The sequence below is a fragment of the Limanda limanda genome, chromosome 20 (genome assembly GCF_963576545.1).
Source record: "Limanda limanda chromosome 20, fLimLim1.1, whole genome shotgun sequence".
In the NCBI taxonomy this organism is placed as follows: Eukaryota; Metazoa; Chordata; class Actinopteri; order Pleuronectiformes; family Pleuronectidae; genus Limanda; species Limanda limanda.
The window spans coordinates 16,837,184-16,863,406 of NC_083655.1; the positions used below are offsets into that span (position 1 = coordinate 16,837,184).

General features: G+C 40.3%; 1 protein-coding gene, 1 long non-coding RNA gene and 3 other non-coding genes across 5 annotated transcripts in view; 3 read left to right on the plus strand and 2 right to left on the minus strand.

Annotated features, from left to right (window-relative positions):
• LOC133026865 (partitioning defective 3 homolog) overlaps positions 1-26,223 on the plus strand; it is a 345,261-nt gene that overhangs the window by 750 nt on the left and 318,288 nt on the right. The gene's annotated exons all lie outside the window — the stretch shown is intronic.
• trnaw-cca (transfer RNA tryptophan (anticodon CCA)) lies at positions 7,657-7,728 on the plus strand. The gene has a single exon. It is a non-coding gene; the product is annotated as a tRNA-Trp (tRNA).
• Positions 7,904-7,975, minus strand: trnaw-cca (transfer RNA tryptophan (anticodon CCA)). Its single transcript has one exon. It is a non-coding gene; the product is annotated as a tRNA-Trp (tRNA).
• On the plus strand, positions 9,085-10,203 carry LOC133026947 (uncharacterized). The gene is made up of 4 exons (XR_009683242.1): positions 9,085-9,319; positions 9,540-9,648; positions 9,768-9,861; positions 9,953-10,203. It is a non-coding gene; the product is annotated as an uncharacterized LOC133026947 (long non-coding RNA).
• Positions 25,647-25,718, minus strand: trnaw-cca (transfer RNA tryptophan (anticodon CCA)). Its single transcript has one exon. It is a non-coding gene; the product is annotated as a tRNA-Trp (tRNA).

A 26,223-nucleotide genomic window follows, 5' to 3' on the forward strand; every position in this document is an offset into this window, starting at 1 on the left:
GTTGCACTCTCTACCCTTCCCACCACACGCCTAGATTAGAAAACAGGTTTTGAGTTCAACCAAGTTTTACCTATGAAATGATGGAACACATGACTGTGTGAAAGCCCTGAGCCAAATTTGAACGAGCACGGAGGAGGACACTGATTTATTATTTTCCCTTTGTGGGTTTGACTTAAAGCTCAGTAAATGACTAATGAATGAATTAAAGTTTGGACGTGTTGCCAAGGTTACTCAGAGTACTTTCTCTTCCTTCCAAATGGGTGGTAGAACCATTGGAGACGTGTTTATTCTGCAGTTATTTTCCAAAAGTTGGACATACGTTGATGGACCTATGTGTGTATTGCTGTCTTCTCAGTATTTAAGCTTTGGAAAACTTTTTGGCATCTTTTTCTTTGGCCTACAGCAAAGGGTTGACCATCATTTCCGTATTCCATGTTTGGTGCAAGTTCTGTACTTGTTCCAGTCACACGTACATGTCCATGGTTAATACTACTATGTTTTCGTTTGGGTTTTCAAACTAAAATCTGTTTCCATCATCATTTTGGCTCCGTTCAAGTTTTAATTCCCGTCCATATCAACACATCTGAAAATGCATTATCATGTGACTACACGTGTACGTACCAGTGCACACATGAACTGATCGAATGATGGCTTGTCTCCTACATGTAATCAGTTGTATCATTTTAAAATGCAGAATCAAACTGCACAACAGCTGTTAGCAAAGAAAACTGGGTCAAAAACACCTGCAATTTATTTTCTATCGATTGTTTTCTGCACTGGTAGCTGAGGCTAATTCTGGAAGCCTGACGAATCAGAGAAGGCTACGTGAATGAAAGACCCAATCAGCAAGTGCTTGTGTGTGTCTACGTCATTATTTCCAAACATCTCTGTTTGTGCCTGTCCAGACTAAGATGCATCCCAGAGTTTTCAAAGTAAAACGCAGCCCTGGAGTTTTCAAAGTAAAACACATCCAGCAGCTGGATAAACTGAATATTGTCTGTTGCACCTCAGTAGATTTGTCCACTGAGTGCAAACAGTGGGAAAGCACTGTATGTCAACATTAACACTCATTCTTGAAGAGCACTTCCTCCTTAGATACACACCAGCAATCACACACACACACACACACATTCTTCCACTGAATGGTTTTCCATGGTTCAGCAGAACAGAGGCGACTGGTCCATTGATCCGTGCAGCGGTACTGTAAATGTAGAAGTGTAGGCTTTCCCTCTGGAGAACGCTTGGCTCCAGGTCACCACTAACTATGGTATCGCAGACCGGCCAAGACCTTTGGACTACTGGAAGACGTAATCACACAGAGGTTCGCTGGAGATTTATGCACTCCTGCAGCTGACAGCGACATAGACGAGCATTAAATGCTAATCTAAAAGTGCAAAAGTTGCATTTTTATGGCTGTAATTACAACGTAATAAAAAAAACACATGGCCTCTCTAAAAGTCATTGCAATATTACAGTCCATGCCGTGCAGACTCAAATCAAAATGTGTTATTAAGCACCGCAGGTTAGTCAGATACATTTATATAAAACAGCAGTCATGTAAGGGGTTTCGCCATTAGCATGGAAAACAGAGGAGCAAATGAAAGTGAAATTCATAAGCCTCAGTCTATCATATGTGGAGTTTGGTTGATTCAGTTCAAGGTAAAAACACAGATACATTGCAGACAATTAGTTGTGATTCAGTTTGTATTTACGCTGACATTTTATAAAACAAACCAAGACATGTAGAAAAGACATGGAATTATACAGACTCACAGGTATCTCATTCATCTTTCGTCCTTTTATATACTTTAACTATTTAAAATGTTTTGATAAACTAAGGAAAATCTGTACAATTGCAAAGCCATGGGAATCTAATTATTAGAAATATTCATAAATATATACTGTTTATAAGTCATGCTAAAATCATGGCAAACGACACAGCTATTCACATTGCTTTGGAACAGGTGGAAAAGTGGATTCATCTGCACTGGTTGACTGGTGCCAGCTCAGCCAACATAAACCAGACTTTATGGATTCATTTGACCTTTGTGCCTGTTCCACCAACGCTTTTAATTGTTTTTTAATCTGGTTTATGAGCGGGGAATAATTTTCTGCCTGAACCTGACCGAACCTGAGAGAAAATTACCCAAGCCCAAACAGAACCCAACGGGCTTTCTGTTTTTTTGTGTTTGAACCTGCCGAGAGACAGAGTTTGTCCTCGATTCAATTCTATTTGTATAGTGCAAAATCATAACCTACATTATCTCAAGATCAACGTCGAGACCTTCCAATTCTATAGAGACCCAACAGTTCCTACGGGCATGTGCAGTGTAACAAAAATAAGATGACAGCCTCGACAACGTGACTGAACTTGACCCAAACCTGAATATTATTGCAAAATTTGAAAAAAAAAAGAACTCGGCCAGACTCGTTGGCTTCCATTAGGCTCCGGCATTTAGATGCTAATGTAAATTAGATTGCTCTTTTACCTCCACCTGTATTCTGCTTGACTCTAAAGTCTTTATCCACTTCTTATCATGCACAACCTGCACTGCTTTGCAAAAACATTTGTTGCATGTTTTCGACCTGTTGTGACAATTCTTCAATGCCTTTTATTCTTGCACTCGTTGCTCTTATAGCTGCCAATAACATCAGTGATCTACAGACGCAATCTCCTCCCTGAGCTCCCTGTAACAAGTCTGTTCCCTGATCTTCTCCGGGGACACTTGACGGCTTTATCACAGTCCCAGAGGAGACCAGGCAGGCAGCATCAATCACCCACTCAAGTGCCATTAACTTCAGAGTCAATCTGGGCTACAGTATGCACAGTCATGAAGGATTAATGCTAAATAGCTTTTCAGCTTCCTTATCCAGTTTTTTTTCTCATGACAAGGCTATTATATTTAGCCCTTGGCCAGTGAAGAAATAAGTGAGTATTCACCACGTTTTTTTCCTTTCTGGACTGCCTTGTTGGCAAAAACACAAAACGCCACGAGGACGTGACCTGGAGGTTCAGCTCTTTACCCACCCACATCTTGTTCACTATCAGCTACATAAAACAAAAGCCTACGAAAACACAGTGTCTCCACCTAATCCATAATTTGTGGCTTTGACTCTTTAAATATCTGCATCTCCAGATCCCTTTGTCCTCCACTTTCCCACAGCTACTCCTTAAATCCCATAATTGCCCATTTTCCCTCCCAAAATTCCACAAATGCAGGCTTGCGGAGATGTCACAGCGCAGGCAAGTTATTGACATACACAGATGCAGAATATATCTAGTGGAGAACAGTTCATGAAAACAAAGTTCTCATAGCTCCATCCTTTCTTTTATTTGACTGTACATCAGCAGCATATGATGAGCATGTGCGCTCTGGTTCCTGCATGTCTGAAGACAAGGCCATGAAATAAGGATTTATCGTCCCCCCCCCCCCCCCCAGCCCATACACATGCACTTGACATCATAAAATGGTCAAAGCCCAGCAGTCGACTTAACATTGTCTTTGCCTATAATGTGGAAATAATTAAACTAACTGTAAGACTAAGATGATGGAACATTTCAAATTCTTTGATTTTATGGAATTAAAGGTATCGATGTGTATAGGTATTTACAGGATCAGATTGTATGCTGTGCACTGTATCTACCTGTAACACTACTGCTTTACTCCTTTACACTTCTATTAACAGCAGGCTTTCTAAATGCTAACTTTTCTAAGAATAAGGTTAGAACATTTTCCATAAACTATGAAGCCGTTGGTTAATTTGATGATTTAAAGGAGTTCATGCCTTTTCCAGTCTTAATGCCAAGTGCAGAGTACAGACATGAAACTGACATGAAATCTACTCATCTAGGTCTTGGCGAGAAAGCAAATTGTGGTGTTAATAAATGTCGGACTATTTCTATAATGGAGTTAGTCTTGACTTTACATCTTTAAAGTCCATATTTAACATGTTCAGTCTAAGTTTTGGTTTCATTTTGAGGCGTATTATTGTCTTGTGTCAGATCACACATTTTCCTTTATGGCAGACCAGGTCCCTGTGTGTCGTTAACTTAACTTCCAGCAAATGAATCCACCCATAGTTCATGAGTTTTTCATTTTTGTAATTATCAGTGTAAGAAAGTGCAATTACACCCACTTTGATTCAAAATTACACAACAAAGAATGAAATTTTGAACGGGGATAATCTGTTGTTACCTGGGAAAGAAAATGATATACAGCGACATGACACAGCACAGAGAGAAATGGAAAACCAAGATCTGCACTTAACTGCATTTCAGCTTTTTGGTCCCACAATATAAAAGTCACACCTAGCAAACTTCCAGTTTCTGACCCCTATTCTCAGGCTTCTCGTCTCTCACAGGCTCCTTGTCAGTTCAAAGCAAATTGGGTATTGAGTAACTTTTAGTTCTGCGTGGTGAAAAATAAGGGAAATCTGCTTGATTCAGCACAGTTGAAGAGGTCAGGACAGACAAGTTTCTGCTGCACGACAAAGTTGAGCAACTGAGAATCTGCTTGTGTGTTTGTTTTAAACCAGTTCATTTTTAGGGAAAGCGAATACGAAAAAATGCTTCCAGTTGGTTACATCTGTTTCTGGAGTTGAAACCATGAGGCTCTTGGCCTTTTTATAGAAGGAACAGGCAGCATTGTAATTTAGAAAGTTTTTAACTGCATGTCTTATATCTACGCTATAATGGAATGAGCAGCTCAGTTTGCTTTCAAATGTAGTGCTTCAAACACCGTTTGTCTCCTCTGGGAATTGTTAGCCTTCAGTCTTTCCATCCTAATCTATTCTTAGGCGAGGACCTAACATGAGCCTCTGCCAGTGCAGCACTACAGAAACACACTGCAAATGGAGAAAGCGGGAAGTACCTTTTGGAAGGGTTGTCTGCGTTCATTAGCTCACTACACTCTACCGCTCACTGGTTACGTGATGAAGAGGAGCTGTAGGATGAGGGGATGTTATGTGATTGATGGTAACTGAGCACAAGTGGGTTTATGGTTCAGCTGTGGTCAAGCAGCAGTGATTTTTCTTCGAGGTCATTTTCTTACAAAGCAGGGGAAGAAGTAGAGACGTGTGGACTCAGTAACCTCTCATCCTCTTGTTCTTTTTCCTGTGGTTTTTCCAATAATTAGTTTTCCCTTACTTGAATCTTGATCTCTTGCTTTACTTCATCCCCTTCCTCTCCCTTTCTTTCTTCTTTCAGCTGGCTTAGCATCATCCTTTCTTTTGTGCTAACACCTTTCAGTGGAACTTTTCCCCTCGCAAATCTGAGAGTAAAACATCACACGCCCTCCAAAGAGTCACGAGTTGAAATTTGCCCAAGCATCCAGAAAAGATGTTCATCACCCAGCATGCACTGCACTCTTCCTACTGAAGTGATTTACTCAATCCTTTGAGCTTCTGGCTCTTGAAACAGGACATGTTAAATCAGGACAGGACTTCAGGTAGGGTCTGCAATTCATAGCTCCAGCAGCAGTAAGAGAACAAGCAGGGGTGCTTGCAGCACACGAATTGTGCAGAGCAAAATAGCCTCTAATTTCCCACGGAGGTTGGTCAAGTAAATGGTAGTCCAGAAGTAGACCAGTAGTTAAATACTAATCTAAAAGGCTGCTGCAGAGATCTTATCGAGCTGTGTCAGTGTACGTATAGTTCAGTCAGTGTAGTTTATTTTGGGTGCTCTATACACTGTTGACTACAAGGTTTAAGTGTTGACTTTCAGTTTTAAAGGTGTTTGAAAATGTTCCCGTTCACATTACATGAACAGTCCAGGATTGGTAAGCACGAGTATCTTTAACATACCGAAAGGGGACCTAGGTGTTTTAAGGCCGAACATTGGGGGGTTCTTGACTCTGAAAGTCACTTGAAGTGGCAACAACCCCACAACAAATGACGCTGCTTTTATTGCAGGCCCGACAGACCCTCATCAGGGAAGGTGTCTGGTCTATATTATATACAATGCAGTCTATCACTATTATGTTCATATAACAATGATACACTGGAATGGATTTGAAATATCAACTAGGATTACTACATTTAGGTTCATGTTTATCAGTCATATTCAATTTTGGGGTGTTTGTACAAAAAGGTCTACGGTTCCTACACTGTTCACCGAAACTGGATGTTAATGCCCTCAAAGTAAGGACTTTAACCTCATTGGGCTCCATGTATAATCCAGTGTACTAGATTACTGAGTCAATACAACACACATTTTGTAACTGTACAACAAATATGTGAAGACTGGACTGTAGGTTTGACATTGGTACAGTTATGTGGCTTGGCATAACGGTCAATGTCAAAGGGAGTATGTGACTACTTCCTTGCAACCCGTCTGGCTGACAGGCTCTGGCTAGCTTTGACTGTCATTTGAACTTCAGTATTCATTTGAATGTTAGCAGAGACAATGGCACCTCCACGAGTTCCATATCTTTCCCGGGACTCCCTTTCATCACGTTCAAGCTAAGATGACTTCAGGGCTGTAAACAGAAAGGTGTACAGAAGGTCTACAGAAAGGCAAATGGTAGGGAGGGCACAAGCATGCATGCAAAGATTTGTGACTGCTGAGGACAAAGCATCCGCCACACTGGACGCTCAGTTGAATGCATTGGGTTTGAGTGTTGCACACAAAGCTGGGAGAATATCTGGCAGTAGATGCTACTCTCAGCAATTCAAGCAGGCCCCATGCCATAATGGTAACTGCCAAGGTCTGAGTGTGCCATAGCCATGCCAAGCCATTGCATGCCTGGTTTTCCAGCTCCATATATTATATTCTGCGTTGGGGATTTCTGGGTCAGGGTCAGTTCCTCTTGTCATTGGTAATGTGGTTTTAATAGTTGATACAAATTTGTGTGTTAATTTATGGTTTTGCTTTGTTTATACACCACTGTTGGAGTTAAATGAAATTTCTTTTGTTGTCAAAACAGTCACAGATTTAGCAGGACCTGAAACAATGTTGGAGGGAGAACACAGTGAATTACTGGGTGTGTTTATATGCAAGAGTGTATTTGTGAGAGTTCTTTGTGTCTTTTCTTGAAGGGATATTGTGCCACTGACCATGGTGACTTATCAAACATGAGTTCTTGATAGCTGCTGGCTTCTCCCTAGACACGGCCTTGTGTTGGTCAAGACTTCGTATTGTTAAACCACTGGTTCAGATAATCCTGGTAATGATTAGCCTGAACCGTTAGAAGCCGGATAATGGAACCAAAGCACTGCACGTCATCTTGCACAAGTTAGATGTGTGTTTGTTTTTCGGCTACCACTCATAACTTCAGTAATGTCAGACCTCAAAGATAATTAAGAAAGCCACCAAAATGTCCTTATGTGTCTGTATTTTCGAAATGAAAGAGGTCTTTGTTTAGTCTTTATAAACACAAAACATTTGGATTTTGACTGTTTGAGGGGCCCTTTTACTTTTTATTAAGTAAACATTGTGGCAAACTAAAAGGAAATCCTGATTGGAGGTTTTGTTGAGATCAGATTATGTATAGAGCCTTTATGGAGTTAGAAATTACACCTTAACAGCTCTGCCTTTTAACAAGATGTCATTACTTGCTATTAGCCAACGAGAACTGACTTATCATAGAAGAAAAATCATGAGAGCAGATGCTGGTTTTCCTTGTAAACACTACATGTCGTGAGAATGTGGATGTGTGGGACCTCGTGGCGCAACGGTAGCGCGTCTGACTCCAGATCAGAAGGTTGCGTGTTCAAATCACGTCGAGGTCAGGCTTTTTAAGACATTACCATAGCATTTGGCAAATAAACAAAGCTCTGTATATTCTTCACGGCAGAATCTCAAATTAAAATAACAGTCAAATGACATATTGTGAAGTCTGCTGATGAACTGTCAGAGTCAAATATTTCATATTACCTGTACACTACGGGATATTTCCTAAAACTCTGACCCCGACGTGATTTGAACACGCAACCTTCTGATCTGGAGTCAGACGCGCTACCGTTGCGCCACGAGGTCCCACGCTTCCACACTGCATGAAAAGAAGCGTTTGTGTCAATCTGTGTCGCAGAGAAGTGTTGGCACATCCTTCGGTTAACGACTTTCACACGTATCTGCAGGCAGCAAAGGAAACGCTCAGGGTTCCTGCAGTTGTCAAGCCTGTGAGCTGTTGAGATTTGACCCCCCCTGCTCCAACTCCTACAGGACGCTTTCACATGCAAATGACAATGCTCTGAGCTTCACAAATGCAAATCAGTTTCCCTGAGAGCAGATAACACCAATATGTAAGAGGCACCAACAAACTATCTGGCTGAGTAAACCAGGCTTAAAATAAATATTAAACCTGAAATTTTAAATTGTTCTTAAGTAAGTAAGTGTGCTATAATGAATTATATTGTATACCACGAACAAAGGTCAATGCAGTCAAAAGAAATGAAACAATGCACTTTATTTCAAATTTTTATTGTCATCCAATCCTAAATCTCAACAACTGTACAGAGTGGCATGATTACAGTCACTTTTTCAATTGTGCTGGTTAAATGCACAGAGGAAGTGTAAACCACACCTCTACCAGCAAATAAATTATGCTGGGTATGATCATCTGTGTCCTGTAAGCTCCAAACTTCTACTGGCTTTCCATAAAAATATCTGTCCTCCCAAAATACTGGCATCAAATTCACATGTCAATGGCAAACTAAGCTGTTCCATGAATTATAAATGGTACCTTTTCACCACTACTTTCAAAATTGCTATGAAACATTCATTGATTTAATGATTTATTTTTTCAGTGTAATATTTAATCCCCCATGGACTGCACAGTGACAAAACACAGCAGCCGGCTGTTTGGATACAACATACATCTCCACTCAGTTTGATTATTATTTTAAATATAAAGGAGACACAATATAGAGCTTAAATTCCTTCATAATTTGAACTTCAATTGTCTAATTGTTGTTATTAAACTTTCTCAGTATTCCATTAAAACAGTCAACACTTTTATCCAAAGCGACTTACGATAAGTGCATTCAACTATAAGGTTACGAACACAGAACAGCGTGAATCATGTGTGTAAATGTACTGAACACCGCTGCTCACGTCACCCGCTCGCGTCATCAGCTGATGGACTCGTCCAATCAGAGCCTCGTAAACGCCGTGCAGCAGCGTCGAGTGTCCCGCAGACAGGAAGCGGGTCGTGTTTAGCTTGTCCCGTACGAGTGACTCTGTCTTCGGGGTAAATAACTTGCTGAAGTCGACACGACACTGTTCCCTGGAGGAGAAGATGAGTGCGTGTGGAGGCAGAGCCGCGGGCCCGGTGTGGACGAGTCGAGGCGGAGAAGACGGAAGCACAGTCCCTGAGTTACGGTGAGCTAGAGCCGCCATGCTAACCACTAAGCTAACCCTACATCTGAAAGCATGTCCGCCACTCTTTGGGATAGCGAGAAAGTTGCTAAAATACGAATACAGCATCGAGTGCTGGAGCAGATCTAGTGCATGTGTAAATATGTATGAATTACTTAGATGTAACAGTTTGTTCTCGTTAAGTTTTTTCATCAACGTGACTTTTTTCTGTATGTTTTCACAGCCTCAGCCCCCCCCCCCTCCACACACACACACACACACACAAACAAAGAGGCGTTAGGCTGAGACGCTGAAAGTCCGGATTTAAAGTGCAGAAAATTAAGCCATTGAATGTAAGTAACTGTTTTTGAATTGTTTTGGTGTTTTTTTGCTGTGGATCTTCCTATGGTGATGCAGCGCGGCTATTTCCGTTTATTAATAATAAAGTCATGTTACATGTGTTGTTTTCCAGCTGCCTGTCCATGACGTACAAAGACACACTATGAGCCAGTATGATCCGACCAGACCTTACATCAGCATTGAGGAGTTGTCGGAGAAGAAAGAGGGTAAGGTTATATTCATTAAATAATTTTCCAGTTACATGTAAAGGTGTATGTTGTAATTGAACTGTGCTAATTTTACTGAATGTGTTTACAGCTGATTGAAGCGGGACAGATGACATGGATCCATCCTTCCACAGCCAGGAGTGCACCGACCTGTGTCCCACACTTCATATAAGACTGGAAGCTACACTGGATCTCACAGCTACACACCACAGACGTCTACACACTGGAGAAGAGTCCCACAAAGAAGTCATGACCCAGAGGCTGCAGAGAAACATTTCAAGCCTCATCTGAGTTTTTGTACAATATTTTTGCTGTATGTAAATAAAGCTTTCACTCCACATATACCTTGTTCACATTTGTTCCCTGTACAATATGTTCACCTATAACATCAAGCATCACATGAATGTTTAGTTTTAATTAACTGCAGTGCTTTTGGTAAAGGCTTACTTATAAATAATAATAAATATTAATATATACATTTTTATTATAAATATTGTGTGGGAGGGGCTTACCCCACGTGCGGAATGCTGTGACCCCACGTGTGCACTGCAATGACCCATAAGGTGACCAATAGCAACACTTCTACCAACCAATCACGAGTGACATTAGTTTCAAGGGTCTGTGGTTTCCTCCAATGGTGAGTAGAGAGAGGTTCTAGCCAGCGGCTGGACTCCGATTCATATGCTAATTAGATCACACGTCGCGATCGGTCCGCGAGGCTCAGCGAGCCCCCCCGCGGCTCTCTCCTTTGTTCTCCAAATCCCCCTTAAGGTCCGCAAACGCCGATAGACCCACCTTGTCTTCACTGGCGAACGCCGAGGTAACATCATGGAAACAGTTGGTTACAGCAGGGGATTAGGCCTGTCCGTAGAGGTTCACTGTGACAATAATACTGCTTTTCGTCTAGTGCCACATCCTCACGTCATTTACTTTTTACAAGTGTTTACATTGTCAGACTAAATTGTGTCATCATCATTTTCTGTCGAAATGCTATAGCGCTGAATGATTCCAAGAAAAAAGTCGTCTTAAGGTGTTTGAAACAAGATTGGAATTATTTTTATGCCATAATTCGCTATTATCCATTTTCTTATTTACCCAGAAGCGATCGTGCACCTTAACATCTTGAACACATAACACTTAGTTAGTTAACCACTTGATTTTTTGCTCTCCTGTCATATCACTCCTGCTTGCCCTACCTCACTCCATCCCTACACCATTCAACTCTTACACTCCGAGTTGTTATCGTAGATTAGTCACCATAGAATAACAGGTAGGCTGTTGAAAATGTTACCATGAAACTCCTATCATGTAACTCTGACTGTTAACTGACCCAACACCTTTTCTATTGTAGGGTAAGGGGGAAAAATGGGCTCATGAAAACATATAATAACATAGGTTTTAGCTACTGATGCCAGTGGATGGGTTGGGAAACAAAGTAATCCATATTTAGATTATCTTAATGGAACAACTGAGTAAGGGATCAAGCTGTTAAATCAAATGTCATTCAAGCAGAAAGGTCCAGCACTGTGTTTGCTAATACTGGCAATATGGAGAAGCACTTCCCTTCCCAACACATTCTTAAAGACTGTTTTTACAGCTTTCACTGTCTTCACTTTACATGTCTTAACATGGAGGCCTCCTTTTTCTGCTCTTAAAATACACAGACATTACTTTTCCATTCAGTAACGGTATAGGCTGCTGAAGCTCCATATTTGAGTCAAGGGAAGCTCCGATGTCTGGCACTGTGAAGAGATACTCTTTTTCCTTGCTTTTATGGATCCCAGTTGTAGTTATACAGTCATTTCCCAGACTCAGAGCTGTTCTTATGTCAGAAATAATCACATTGGTTGAGGTAAACTTCAATGGATGCAGCCAAGGAAGCAGCTTTGCAGATCAGGAAACGTTAATGGTTTCAGAAGTTTGATTATACAATGAACTTGAGGTCAGTTGGGTTGATCGACAGCTTTTATCAGCATTTCTGTTCGGTAAAGAAATAGATATAGGTGCTACTTTTGCAGAGAGCTTTAATGTGTCTAAGCCAGAAGTTAAAAAAAACTCTTCTGATTTTCATATCAAGATTTACCACTGAGATTATTTCTAATCTCTGATCAACGAGCCTGAAGAGAGATGTTTGCAAAGCTAAAACTCAGATTCACCCTTGTTTAAGAGTTGTGGGACAATAATTTATGGTTAATATAATATGCTTGACTTGGAATGGACTGAAGTTGACCTCATCAAACCAGCAGCTCTGATGTGGATAGCCAAATACATTTGCTTTACTTATCCATTCAATGTATATTGCTCCTTAAAGGGACTCTTACCTTTGTTGCATTTGAGAATTACAGCACATTCAAATCATCCCGCCTTCCTCCAATGCCCCATCCCCTCGTTCCCATCCGCGGTGTTTTTTTGAAGAAACTTTATTTACAAGCAGACTTACAAGCTACTGCCTCCGCGCACGCACGTGAGTTTTTTTTTACCAAAGCAATGGATTCGGTAAGTTATATACATTTACATTCACATGCCTTGATGACGCGGGCCCGAATGCGCCACAAGAAGCAGACGGAAAACCTGCATGTCCATGCAGCAAACAGACAGGTCTGTCGGCCAATAAGGTCCTTCGGTCCGAAGAATTTTATTGGTTGAAGTTTTCACTAAATATTATGAGAGTGAAATAATTGTTTTTACTCCTGGTGGGTCTGTCTTGCATTTTAGAGTGTCATTACCTTATTAATACCAATTTAACCTTATCCAAAAAAAGTGTAAAAATGCAACAAAGGTAAGAGTCCCTTTAAGGCTGCATTATAGGGTAAATTATATTGTGTGTATAGACAAGATGTTACTCTGTAGATTTGTTCAATTTGTTTTTTGATCAATAACTTAGCTGTTACTTTCTGAGGCAGTTTGTGTTATTCCTCTAGGTTTCCTCATCCCACGTCTTCGTGAGATGACAGCTCGTGCTTCCAGCTGGATCAGGCTCTGAGCAAGTTGTAGCAGAGGCCAACTATGTGGTTCGCAGTGTTTCAACATGCAAGCCATGCCAGGCCCTCTTGGGTGTGATCCTCTGTTTTGTCAACAGCTTATTGCATTTGAAGCCTTTGGAGTATTTACATTTATACACAATGCATGATGGTATATATTGCTAGGGTAGTGACCATGGGTTGTACAACACTTTTCATGATGCATTGTGGGAAACAATGAGTGCACTATATGGAGTATCTAAAACGTTTGAGAGTCAAACTGGTAAATCACTAAACATTCAGACCAACTTTTCACTACAGAGAAATCACAGGTTTATTTACGATCTATCGTGGAACTAATTGTTTTTACTGTGTCTTTTCCATTTAGTTGTGTCAGTGAGCATGACAGTGGGCTAGCATTCACTATACCAGGCCCACAAGTGAGTACAGCTAAATGGAATGCAGCCCTTAATACCTAATTCAATACAGCTGTGCTTTTCCTGCATTGGTGGCGCTTCATAAACTAGCTACGGCTAACATGTTAGCAAACAACACATCCAGGACAAACAGAGCTATATTCACCTGAAGATGTTTTTCTGCCCAACTGACACATGTAAGTGAAATATTCGCTCTTTATTCTTTCCACCAAAACTGAGAAAAATACATGGCTTTTTAGCTTGTTAGGTGTGGACTTTCTTCACCAGCTAGCTAGCTAAAGGCTAACCTTTTTTTTGCTGTGTGTGAGCGAGCAGCCTGTTGCTACAAAGGTGCTAGCTGAGAGATGCTAAAAGGCTGCGTTAAGCTCAAGCCAGCATGTGATAATTCTTTGTTTGTTTGTTTGTTTTACTGTGAGCAACAACCTCTGTCACTGACATTTATTTTACTGTTGTCGTTTTAAAACACTTAGTTTGTTACACACAGTGGCAGGTTGTTTTTACACAAGCTGCTGCAGCCGGTGGATTTTGTATCTCCTGGCAGCTAGCGTCCCTCTGGCTTGTCTTTGACCTGTGTATCCTCTGTGTTATCTTGCCCAGCATGACTCCCATCTCCTCCTCAGGAAACGGGGTCAGATAGGGTATCTGTCCGTGTCATTTGTCTTTCTCAATCCTCTGCGCCTTCGAACCTGTCAAACAACTTTCTTTGCACAGGTTATAATTTCAACCTTGACAAAAGCCTGACAAATGTGTAACTCCCTGAGGAGTTTTTACTGGCAGGTTTGTGTAGACTCAGTAAACACAGATGTGTTTAACATTACGTGTACCACGCTACATGTTGTTTGCCTGTGGTGTTCCCCTACACATTTAGTGCCTTGCTCAGCAACAGTCACGCAGGGCAGACCCTCTGCCAGAGGCACCGTCTTTAAAAACTAAATTAGGATAAAGAATGATTTGGTAAATTGCATTTCCTGCTTCACGAGTTGTTATATATTTTTTTAAACGCTTTGTGCAAACATGTACGATTTGCAAAAAAAATGTCATGTATAAAATCACTATGCTCTCGTGGCTTTGTCTGTCATTGGCTTTTGATCCCTCTAATGCACCCTGGGTCTTTCAACCCGTGAGCACTATGCACACAAAGGCATTTCTTTCAATGCATAAAGTAAATAACTGTGGTTGTCAGTAGTTGCAATGAGCTTTTATCAAAAAACAACCAAATCTAAACCCTATCAGCCAATGTTAATCCAGTGCCTGTTTGACATCATTGTATTTTGTGTATCAGTGGACTCACTTACCCTTTAATACTTGTACTAACTGTAATGATTTAGGCTACATCATGTCCTGATGCCCTTTTAATCCAGCGACCGATGTGTTGAGTAGCCTACCTAAAGTAAAATAAGTAAAATATCTTATTCTGAAGGGCTTTTCAACCCCCTTTTTGTATTTTAAAATGGGTTTAGCTTAAGGATATTATTATCATGATTCATTCAGTATTCATTATCAGCAAGAGCTTAATTTTTCATGCTGTTGATACAGCAGCTCCCCCAATGCAGTTAAGCCTAATTAACTTACATGATACTGAAAAAAATCTTGACAAAAAGAAGTAACTAGTATCTTTAGAGCTGTGTATCTATTGAGCATATGAACTGTTCCCTTCCGATCTGGAATCTATCATGTTGGCGAGTAAAAAAACTGTTACATTTCTGCTATGAGTTACATGTTTAGCTCAGAGCACTATGCCAAAGCAATCATAACTCCTCTCTGTGATATATTATCTGTCTTTACACTTTGTTATTCTGAATGACACTGGCCTGTTGGCATCTGAAATAAGATATTACATTGACAAAAAAATACAGAATTCACCTGTGATTACTGCTTCATTTAGCAGTTGTCCTCATGTATTCTGTGTTTTGGCTGATATATTAAGCTGAAGCAGTTAGTCTGGATTTTCCCAAACATCTGCCCACCCAGTTATCCTCTCTAACATCCAGACAGAAAAGGCGTGCCCAGGAGAAAATTAAATCCTTGATGTTTGAAGGGCTTAGGCGTTGGCGGGACTGGGATATTGGACTTTGGGATATAACAGTCACTTGGGCTGATTTATTTTGAGTCAGGCAGTGGCATATGAACATTATGAAAGGGAAAGTTTGCTACTAGTTTAGCCTTTTTGTCATTAATGAATGCCAAAAGAAAGGTTTTTGTCAGGTTTTGTGCTCTGGAGCTAAAGTCTAAAAACTAAAGGCGCTTAAATCAGGATTTTTGGGGCCAGTCACTCACTTTTTACTCGAAGCTGTGTCAGCCAATATCAATCAGTTTTTAAATCCAGAAATCAGAATCACTCACAAATACATCAATAATAAGGGGAAATTACAGTTGTGAGAAGATAATAATATACAAGTATTTTATGCATTTTGTAGGTGATACATAATTCTTGTTTTGAGTAGTCATAGGGTTGGGCTCATAGCATAATTTATTTAGCATTAATTTTCGTTGTTATCCTGTTCTTCCAAACAAATGCGTGAGGATCTTGAGGAATGTGACATTGAAATGTTCTCACCTTGGTTGATCAAGGATGGTAGAGAGGCGCTCAAACAATGCCACTGATTCTGATAACTTGGTATTCACAGTTTTACACCATGGACAGTCTCTCTCTCTTGTTTCTCAAAAAGATGAGTTAAAGCTCTGTTATCTTTAGAACTCCTTGAGATGTGTATACACTGTTTGGTATAACTGCAACAGGCACACATTAGCTAAATATTTACACCTTGGGCAAGTGTATTGTGGATCCAAGTTGGCTCGGCGGACATATGAGGCATATGAATTATTCTGCCTGATATTTCTCAGTTTTCTTGTTGTCGTTGCAATGTTACCGACAGCAGATCAGGTGGCGATCATATCCCATTTTTTGAACAACCTCAAAATGTCTGATGAGGTTTTAACTGTTGAAATGTTTTGAGCCACAAAAAGTATGCATCGTCTAACTTGTGCTGTGTGTTATTATTGTAGCACCGAGCACTGCTGTTTGACCTTGGCTGTAGTTTGAAGCCTGGTTTAAACTTCTGCATTGGATTGACACGGCGCTTACGCAACTGGTGTACGTCATTGTGAGTATTTTCTGTTTACAGACGTTGATACTTCAAACAATGGAAACTGAAAGTTGTTGGATCATGCTGGAGTTGGGGCTGATGAATGTTGAACTTCAGTTATTTTTTTGTCTGTAATAGACCGGACACTGAGCCAGAATGCAAAATACGATGATCCTAAAACTTTTTATACCCATTACATGTCAAAATGTCAGCTATTAAAAGGGCCCGCAATGCAGAAAAGAGGCTCCGTTTGTTTTGTGTGGGGCTGCCTCATGCTTATTTATCGACATATTTGTATATTTTCTGTATGAAATAAAGTGAAGAGCCCAAGAAAAATGTCCCAGTAAAATGAATGTTGAATCTTATATGTTGGAGGAGATAATGTATTTTACAATTGAACTGATTGAGGCAGAGAGATGGTGAGTTTTAATGTTCTTGTCTGGCCATTGAGAGAAGTGGATGAGCCATACACCATGGTCTGCATCAGTATGCAGCGTAGACCATGCTGTATGGCATCATGGTTACTCTCTGCCTTGGGTTTCAACACTGGAGTACAAACTGTCCATTACTGTGCATGGAGTAAATGACCTAGTTCTTCATTGCTCTTCAACAAGGGCAGTTACGGTATGTGATTGCAGCCCAAGGCTACCAAATTCTTCAGGGGAGAATGATTCAGAGATGACTCAGCCTATTTGTTGCATTGACTGAAATACTTTCGATTTGAATTGACAGGTGCCCACAGGAGTAATTCTGTGCTATATGGTTTGAAGTTCATTCCAGGAAAACCTAAGAAGGCACCCATTAAACTCAAAATATAATTTCCTGACATGCAGCCTTTGCTGCTAGGATGCATTATTCTTTAAAAAGGTTATTGTATCGCTTCAGTCTGCCTTTGGCTTGTTGGGTTTATCCTCATATGTTGCTGGCTTTGTGATATTGTGCTACTCACATTTTTTAAACAGTAGTTAAGACATATATTCATATTAAAGAATCAAGTACATCTATACCTTCTCCCTTTTGGCAAATCAAAAGTTTTTTAAAGTGCATTTAGTAAAAATTGGCTGATGTAGGTGCTGATGTTCAGGTCAACTGTAAAATATAGAAGATTGACATTTAAAAGATGCACCAAACACAAGTTCTTCTCTTAGCAGTACTTGCGTACACATTTCAAGTTAATATGACATTATGATTCTGCAGCTTGTCTGGTTTGGATGACCGACAGTTTGCTGGAAGAATTTCAAAAATGAATATGTAAAGTTGTGGATTTATCTGTGCAGAGTAATTTCCTGCCCAGACATTTTTTCTGCTAACAGAACATGTTGTGGGATGATTAGTCATTGCTCGGACCATGAAACAGGGTCATTGGGTACAGACTAAGGAAGTGCGGCTGAAAGGCATGGGAGCTATTTAAATAAGAACTCATAGGTGGTTGCAGTGTATTCAAGAGTTTGTCTTGACTTTCAGTGTGTAGTCAGGATTTATTAAAACATGATTCTTTCAAGTTTAGCTCAGCTCACATTTCTCTGATGTTGGGTAGAAAATGGACTGCTTTGTCCTCGTGAAAATGTGCTGCACAAATTTGTCTTATGAATAGTAAATGTCTGTAGCCTACTAGAGTATCTTAACCTCTGCCCAGAAGCAATTGAGAAACAACTGAGCCAGACGTGACAATGTCAATAGGAATTGGCGTCGGTTATTCTGTTGCTGCTAGATGGTAAGAGTTACAGTACATTGATAGCAGATGCGTCTCTGACCTTCACTGTTCTGAGGCTTTGAGGATGCTGAGTTGCCACTGACAGACCAACCATCTCACACCCTATGATTAGGGATCAGTAATGCCTGGGAGGGGCAGCCAGCCTCCAAGTAGCATCTGTTTCCTGCAAACAGATCCCTCACATCGATAGCTCACACTGACAGCTCATGGTGAAGGAATGGAAATGCACCTACTGCATTCAATTAAGGCTGCAACTCACTGTTACATTGATTTTTATGTTTTTTGAAAATTAGAAAAGAGAGAGTGAGATGTTTCTAAATACTAAAAATGTAGAATATATCCAATAAAGATATATAGATATACCCAGGCCATTTTGGTGGAGTTTACGGACCTCTCAACCAATGTAGGCATGTGAGCTGCTCAACACTCGCCACTGTGTAGGGGTCGTCTCAACCCTGACCCTGTGACATCATCACAGCCAAGCACATGAGACGCCTTGCAATATGAATGAATGAAATTAAAAAGGGTACAAAATAAGTATGCTTTTTGTGGGTTCTTAAAAATGAACCTGGCATATATCATTTCATATCAATTGCATGCACCTGAATCGTATCGAATCAAAAAGTCGTCCACATCTTCTAAGTATTTTAGTAAAAGTTTCTTCCTAAACTATACTAGTAAAGCAGTACAATTCTATATTAAGCTGTCTGTGCTAACTGCTGCTTTAACTACAGGTTTCACTGTCTTTGTTTTTTCATTCAGATTCAGAGAAAGGACTGGTGCTGCAGCAGCCCAGATGATATTCTTTGCAGGAGGCCGATTAGCAGTGGGTCTTAGGTATCTTAGCTCACATTACACCACAGAGTCACTGTGTACCGTACTAACAGAGTAAGCCCTCTGTGGTATTTGTGTTTGATTCTGCTCATAAACTAATGACTGCGAAGGCCTCTACAAACCAAGGGTGTGTAAACATCCCCCATCTGCACAGCACATCTGTCAAACACTCCAACCTCCTAACAGATACACAATTTTTCATCAGTATGTGTTTATAGCAGCCCTGAGAGAGTGCGTGGGTGTGTGTTTACGTGTGTGTCTGTGTATGCGCTTTCAGGTGCAGGTGAATGACCTGGTCGAGCAGGTTTCTTACTGTCAGCTTCAACGCACAGTCTGTCAACCAAATAGATTTCCCAGCACCCCTCCTCCAGCCACTTAAACGTTCATCCCCTTGTGTCTATCGCCTGCAGCGTTCTCATGAAAAAGTTCTCAGATGATCCAGGGCCAGATTTGAGGTCTTCCTTAAGTATGCTACCGTATTAAGCCCAATTTTGGAGTCAAGGAGGAGAGGAGAGGACAAATTGATTTTTATGGCTTTCAATTTGTTCAACAACCCTCTGGGGTAGATGTTAGCAGTGTTACACCAATCTACATGTTATCACGAGCTTAGTTTCAGAAGACAGTCTTTACATTGAAAGTATTGAGTCGTCTTGGATTAATTACCTTAAGTTTGACAAACTGTTTCAATGTCCTGCTTTAGCGGAGTCAGTTTTATCCAGGAAAAAAACGGATAAGGATAGAAGGAAACAAAACCGGTTCTTTAACACAGGGGTGTTTGGTTCTTGCATTGGCCTCTAATTATTGAAAGATACACAGCATGGGTCTATAGGTGGAAGTAAACACACTCAAAGCGCCACATAAGTCCTTCTGCTTTAAAGTATCTGGATCAGCAAAGCATTATTTATAGTGGATCTTCACCTTTTAACCCAAATGCAGAGAGGTCTTCCACCGCCACTACCCAGAGACGCATTGTGACTCTGAAGTCAGGGGCAACACATGGCCATTTTCCACTTCAGTGACTCTCTTCTCACACGCGGCACTCAGCACTGGTGGTCCCAAGGAGAGATCGATGGGGCTCTCCTCCATCACTCACTGACGTTAATGAGAACAGCTCCATTGAAAGTATTGTGCAGAGGCAGGGCACGGAGCAGTGTGTGTGTGTGTGTGTGTGTGTGGATGTGGGGAGTGGGGGGGTTGTTGCAGGCACTTAAACTGCAATTGTAGGTTGGAAGAGTGTTTGCATTATGTCATGGCAAATCATAGAGTAAATGAGAAGTAGGCAAAACAAGTTTAAAAATGGAATAGACTGGATGTAGTTACAACAAAGCTACAGAAGTAAAATCCATGGGACTTGTGGAATCATCCATGTTTTCACAGTTCTGAGATGTTTTGAAGTGATCCCATAAGTCAGCTTAGTGTGTCTTCATGCACAGCCAAAGGAAATGAGATGTGTTGAGGTTATTTTACATTACAGTCTTGTTTCAAGCATCAGCAGGTCCTGAGATAACACAATGTGTGTGTGTGTGTGTGTGTGAAAATTTCAACTGTCTTAATTTACTTGTGGATAAAAACAATGAGCTCATTAGATTTAACCTTGCAGCACAGCCTCTGGTGCGTTCTTTCAACACCTTTTTATTCTCTCTCCACCTCCTTCCCTTCTCCTCAGCTCCAGTTCCTGTCCTCCCTCTTTTCTTCTACCCCTTTATGTTTTACTCTATCCTCCATTTAGATCCTGCCCACTCATGTCGTCTGTATTTTCTGTCTCTTGTTTTCTTTTCTTCCTTTTATCTCCGGCTATCATCTTTTTGTCAGGTCTATTTTTCTTGTAGTTCATCTATTGAGAGGTGATTGTGTATTGTCTCATAGGTTTACAAATTTCAGACATGTAGTAACTATGTACATAAACATGAAGAAATAAAAGCTAAGAGCATGATGATTGATCATGCTGAGACATGAGAACAAATTTGTGCATTATTCTGAGGCTTTGAAGGTTGGATGGTTAGTCCATTAGTAGACAGGAGAAAGAAGCAGATAGGACGCTGTTGGTAGCTTGGAGGATTGTCCAGTTTCAATTCTTAAACTACTCCAGTGGAGAACTGATAATTTCACATGCAAACCCTCTATTTTAGTGCACATCTAGAGCAGCAATCTTCTCTTCACAGACACTTCATTAGTTGTGGGTGGGTTCCCTGAAAGTTAAATATAATGCCGTTATGTTTGGAAGACTCCGTTGCCATTAGAAGGGCAACATGGGAAAATCAGCGTGTTCACAAAGTAGAACCACAAGGAGGATGCGTTCTGTTCTTCAGGTTAGGGAGTTCTCTCTTTTGGAGACGAACTTTGTTTACCCCAGCAACAGAGCAAGCGAGTGGAATGATCATAAAATCTAGAAGTGAGACAAGCCTAAAGAAATGTGACTCTTTGTGTTGACGGCTTGAGTGTTTATCTGTTTTATTAGTGTAAATGTCATATGCACAGCTTTAAGAAAATGCAGGCACACATAAATAGATGCATGCAAATAAACAGAGGGCTGTGGGATATCTTGCATACAAGCTGCTATGGCTTAACAATGTGGCCAAGAAAATAATGGTAATTACTATGATAAATGTCACATTATTTACAGTTGAAACTTTTGCTCTTGAGTGAAGGTTGATGTTTTAAAGTCTTATTTATTGGCAGAGAATGACAAACACTGGATAAACAGCAAACACATTTTACAAGTCTGATGTAGATCAATAATGTTTCAGAATTCGGACAGTAAATAATTATATATATATATTGATGTCCCTCAGTCTTTATTATCTGATGTGACTTCAGACTCTCACTTCATATTCCAGCATTTAATACCAGCCACACTGATGAGTCTGGACTCTGGAATGATGACATTAATGCTGGAAGGCTATTTCAGCGACACTATGCGAGCAAACTCGTCTGCACACTCACACTAACAGGCTGCTGACAGTGTGTGTGAGCCAGGTGTCTTTGTCAGCCTTTGCCTTTGGACGCAGTGTATGCTGCCAAGTGTCAAGACAGTGAACAGAAAAACATTTGACTTGCTCATCGGCCATGTGTGTTTCTTCCTATGGCTGCTCTCAGAGTTGACACTGTGGAAACGCCATGAAACAGAAGCAGATTGCATTCATCTGGAAAAAATAGAATTAGACCTTTTTTATACATGATAGTATAGTAAGTAATAGTTTCTCATGCGTGTGGGAGGAGATGATTCAGTAATTATCCCATAATTCTTTATGATCTCAATAAATCTGAGCAGACTTGATAATGTGCATTTAATAAGCTGGATTTCCCAATGTCTGAAAGCAAGACTAAATGAAAACAGGATTGAATTGGTAGCTTTTGCTGAATGTAAAAGTACAGAGAGGCAGATTCATTATCGTACCGCCGTGTCAGCAGCATTTGAATAAATAGTACTGACTGACATCTGCATAATGTGTGAGGCATCTCTATTTAACCAGGAAATTATGTTCTGTTCCAAAATGAAAAAGAATTGAATTTGAATAGGAAGTTCATTAACCCAGAGAGACTTCATGTCATGTCATAATGTGGTGAAACTTCCTGGTGACAATCCTGGCCTAGTTTCAATTCATCTGGGTTACGTCATGCTCCTACCTGTGTTTGCATGACAGATCATTTGGCTGGCTTTCAGATTTTAAAACAAACAAAAGGCAATTCGTTTGGTCTCTACATTTTTTCAATGAGGTGCTGACAGACAAGTCTATTATCAGCTTGGCTAATTGAGAAGAAATTGACACAAAGTAAGAAAGTAAAAAGAAGAAGACATTTTAAACTCTGATCTTTGAAGGCGTTAATCCATTTCACTGAGTCAGATATGCTATTGATGCATCAAAAAAATCCTCCTCTGTCAGTTTTACAACAGGAAGTTTATGTGTCTGCCTGTGAAGTTTCAGTGGGTTCATCCATCTGCCTGTCAGTGTTTGTTTGACAGGGAGACTTTGGCTCAAATCTTTGCTTTGCACAGTTTTGGTCAGTTTACAATTATTACAGGTTTGAGTTCAGAGAGGCTTCCTGTTTGAAGCTTTAGTCCTTTGGTTTCATCCACTGAAGGTTAACTTGTACTGATTAGTGAGTTTTTTAGTTTGAACTCTTGTGTCTCCCACAGAGGTTTGAATTTGTCATACAGTCTAGATATGAACAGTGAGACATGACCCCACTGTCATGCAAGGTAACTGGCTGCCCTCACTCTCCTCTTTTCCTGTCTTTGTTATTTCTGCCCATGAATATATTAATCACATCCTTAGTCCTTGACCTCCTTCCCTTCCCGCTTCCACACTTTCACTCTCCAGTGTCCTCTCTCTGTCTTTTTGATCTACATGAAAGTTTCACAAGTACTTTTCCTATGTGTCGCCTGTTTCCTGTGAAGGGTCAATGAGCATTTCCCCAGCCATGAAGCAAACTGCTCTGTCACTCAGTGGGGAGGTGTAATGATGAGACACAGTACCTGTTCACTGTACACAATGGTAAGTGTGGACATGAGGTTTGACCCGGCTGGTTTGAAATGGCTAAGCAAGAGGTCATGTTTGACCTCATTATTCCAGTTTATGTTCAATATTATAGTATAGTAAAGTAAAGTAAAGTAAAGTAAAGTAAAGTAGGCTTAGGGGAAGACTGGATGTTGAAGACTTCTTATAGTATTACATAATGAGTACTGCTCAGTAGAACAAATGGAAGTCAGGTGACTGAAGTGGGCATTTACAGTTCTATGTACTTCACTGGTTCCCAAACAAGGGATCCAACGGGAGGGCAGCAAGACAATTTCCAGAAATCAAATCCAATTTAAAAACAATTAAAACCCCTAATTGTTACAAAAGCTAAACAATCTACTTCCTTTGTCTCCATAGGTTAGCACCAGCTATAGTAGCTCAGTTTATAGCACCACAGGAAACATTGCAACCTTGGGCGGTGATATCATTATGGGGTGGCAAGTCTCTGGCACTGGTTATTTTTGGGGGTTGGTTAGGGGCCGAAAAGTTTGGCAACCTCTACTGTGTATTTTATGCAGTGTTAATGTAACCCATGCAGTGTAGAGGTGTTAATGACAAAGATGTAGGTTTATATACATAAAGAAAGATTGATCAAAGATAAACCCCACAGTTTGCAGTTTTTCAGGCACGCCTAGCATAAAGTAGTTCAGCCTAATACCAGTAAATCCAACCAGTTACAGCATGGCACAGCACGGCACAGCAGTATTTGTGCACCCCAGGATCATCCATGTGGATGTTTTCAGTTTTTGTTACCTGACTTCACTTGACTTCTTCTTTCGCCATTCCTCTCTTGATATATTGGCCTTTGTAATTCCTCCGTTCAGCGCCCTACATGTTTCTTCGTCCAGCAGTTGTAAAAACACTCTCCAGAGACGTTTTATTGTAAATAGAACTGTTACTTTCAGGCTTAGATTGAAACTCGATAGTCGTCAAACGCACAATTCTTCTTTCATTTCTCTCTCTTTGTCAGATCTTGTCCAAGCAATCACTTATTATCACTAGATAATGGATGAGTAAGAGCAGATCTCAGTTTGAGGATTGGCAAGGCATAAACACAGTGTACCAGAATACACTGGGCTGAACTCCTTACAGATACAACCCCACAGATGGGCTTTCTTTCTCCTTTTCCCTTTCTCTTAAGACAGTTTTCCTTCCCTTTATTTACATTTTATGTATTTTTGAGTCCATCGCTCTGTAACTCTGTGGCTCAGAGTTTCAGATGTCAGTGTTTGTGGATTTTGGATGTTTGCCACAGTGATCCTTTGGAAAATGACTTTCCTCTCTTTATGCCCCTTCCCTGACAAAGATTCAGAAGAATAAGTAGTGTCTGTTGGATTGGAAACTTCTTTAAAGTACTGTTTATTGTGTTAAAAAACATTTCCATTACATGACTAACACTTTTTACCAAAAGACAATTTATAATAATGTCTTCAAAAAGTGCAGTATGGTTTCTTAATGACCAATGATATATCATCTCAGTTAATAGTGAAAGTGATTTCATTTCTTACTCCATATCTTTCTTGTTGATGTACAGTATCCTCTTTACCTTCTTGATAGTTATTTGAGTGACGTTGGTTAAGTTACGGCTCATGGAGGTAGAAAGTACATCCAGGTGGGCCTTTCACAGGACAAGAAACTTTCACTGCTCTGCCTTTTGTCAGATCATCCACAAGATCTGTTATCTGAAAAGAAAAAGAAGAGTTATGATGAGGTGAGGCCCTCAGTCCTTTTTTGCTTAGGAGGGTTCCTGCCTGAATGAAATGATCTTTAGTATTTAAGTGGCAGCTGTGATAAGACCTGGTTGACGTTCTTATCTCCCATAGCGCATAATACACTTATTAATACTACACAATATAAAAGGAGAAAACGTGGTCAAACAATTCCTTGCAGCACCCAGATTTGCATACCCACATATATTATAAACAGACGCATTGAATTTTAGAATCATCATAACAAAGTACTATTCAAGAGGGGGTGCAACCGTAGCACGTCTGACTCCAGATTAGAAGGTGTGTTCAAATCACGTTAGGGTCAGTGATTTAAGATTAACCTAATATCTGTACATAAAGATATGAAACATCTAACTTTTAAAGTTGATAATCTACAGCATCCAGAGTATATGTGGTCCAAGTTCGCAAATAATTTATGGCATCTTTATCTGAGGTTCTACCATGAGCAATGCCTAGGTATTGTTTTTCCTTGCTGATATATTTGTTTGCTATGTCTTAAAAGCTTGACCCCGACGTGATTTGAACACGCAACCTTCTGATCTGGAGTCAGACGCGCTACCGTTGCGCCACGAGGCCCTGCTCCCTCGAAATAATTGTCTTTATATAATTTTCCTCTTTAATGGAAACAAGGTTCTAGTCAGCTACTGATTTAATGACGGAACCTTTTGAGGCATTAGATGTAAAAAATGCCAAAATATCTTGGACTTTCAAAAAATGAAAAATGTGCATAGTTCCTCTGGTCAAGTCAGATAAGACTTGTGTCACATGTGCGAGTTTCCATGGTGGAGCCGTAAACTGTCTTTCAACCCCTCCAGCTTTTTACTTTGTGTGACTGAGCTGCATGACTTGAGTCTTGTCCAAACAACCTAACACATACTTCCAGCACACTCCCTGGAAGTGGCTGTTTTAAAACAAGCACTAAACTTGAAATACAAGTGTAGAATGCAAATGTGATATAGTGATGTAGGTTTTCTGTGGTCTGTGAAGTTCCTACACCATATAGTATAATTCCTGCATATTCCATGAAGCTTGCTTTAATATTCTAAATGTATCAGTAATAGTAGGATTTACCATAATACAT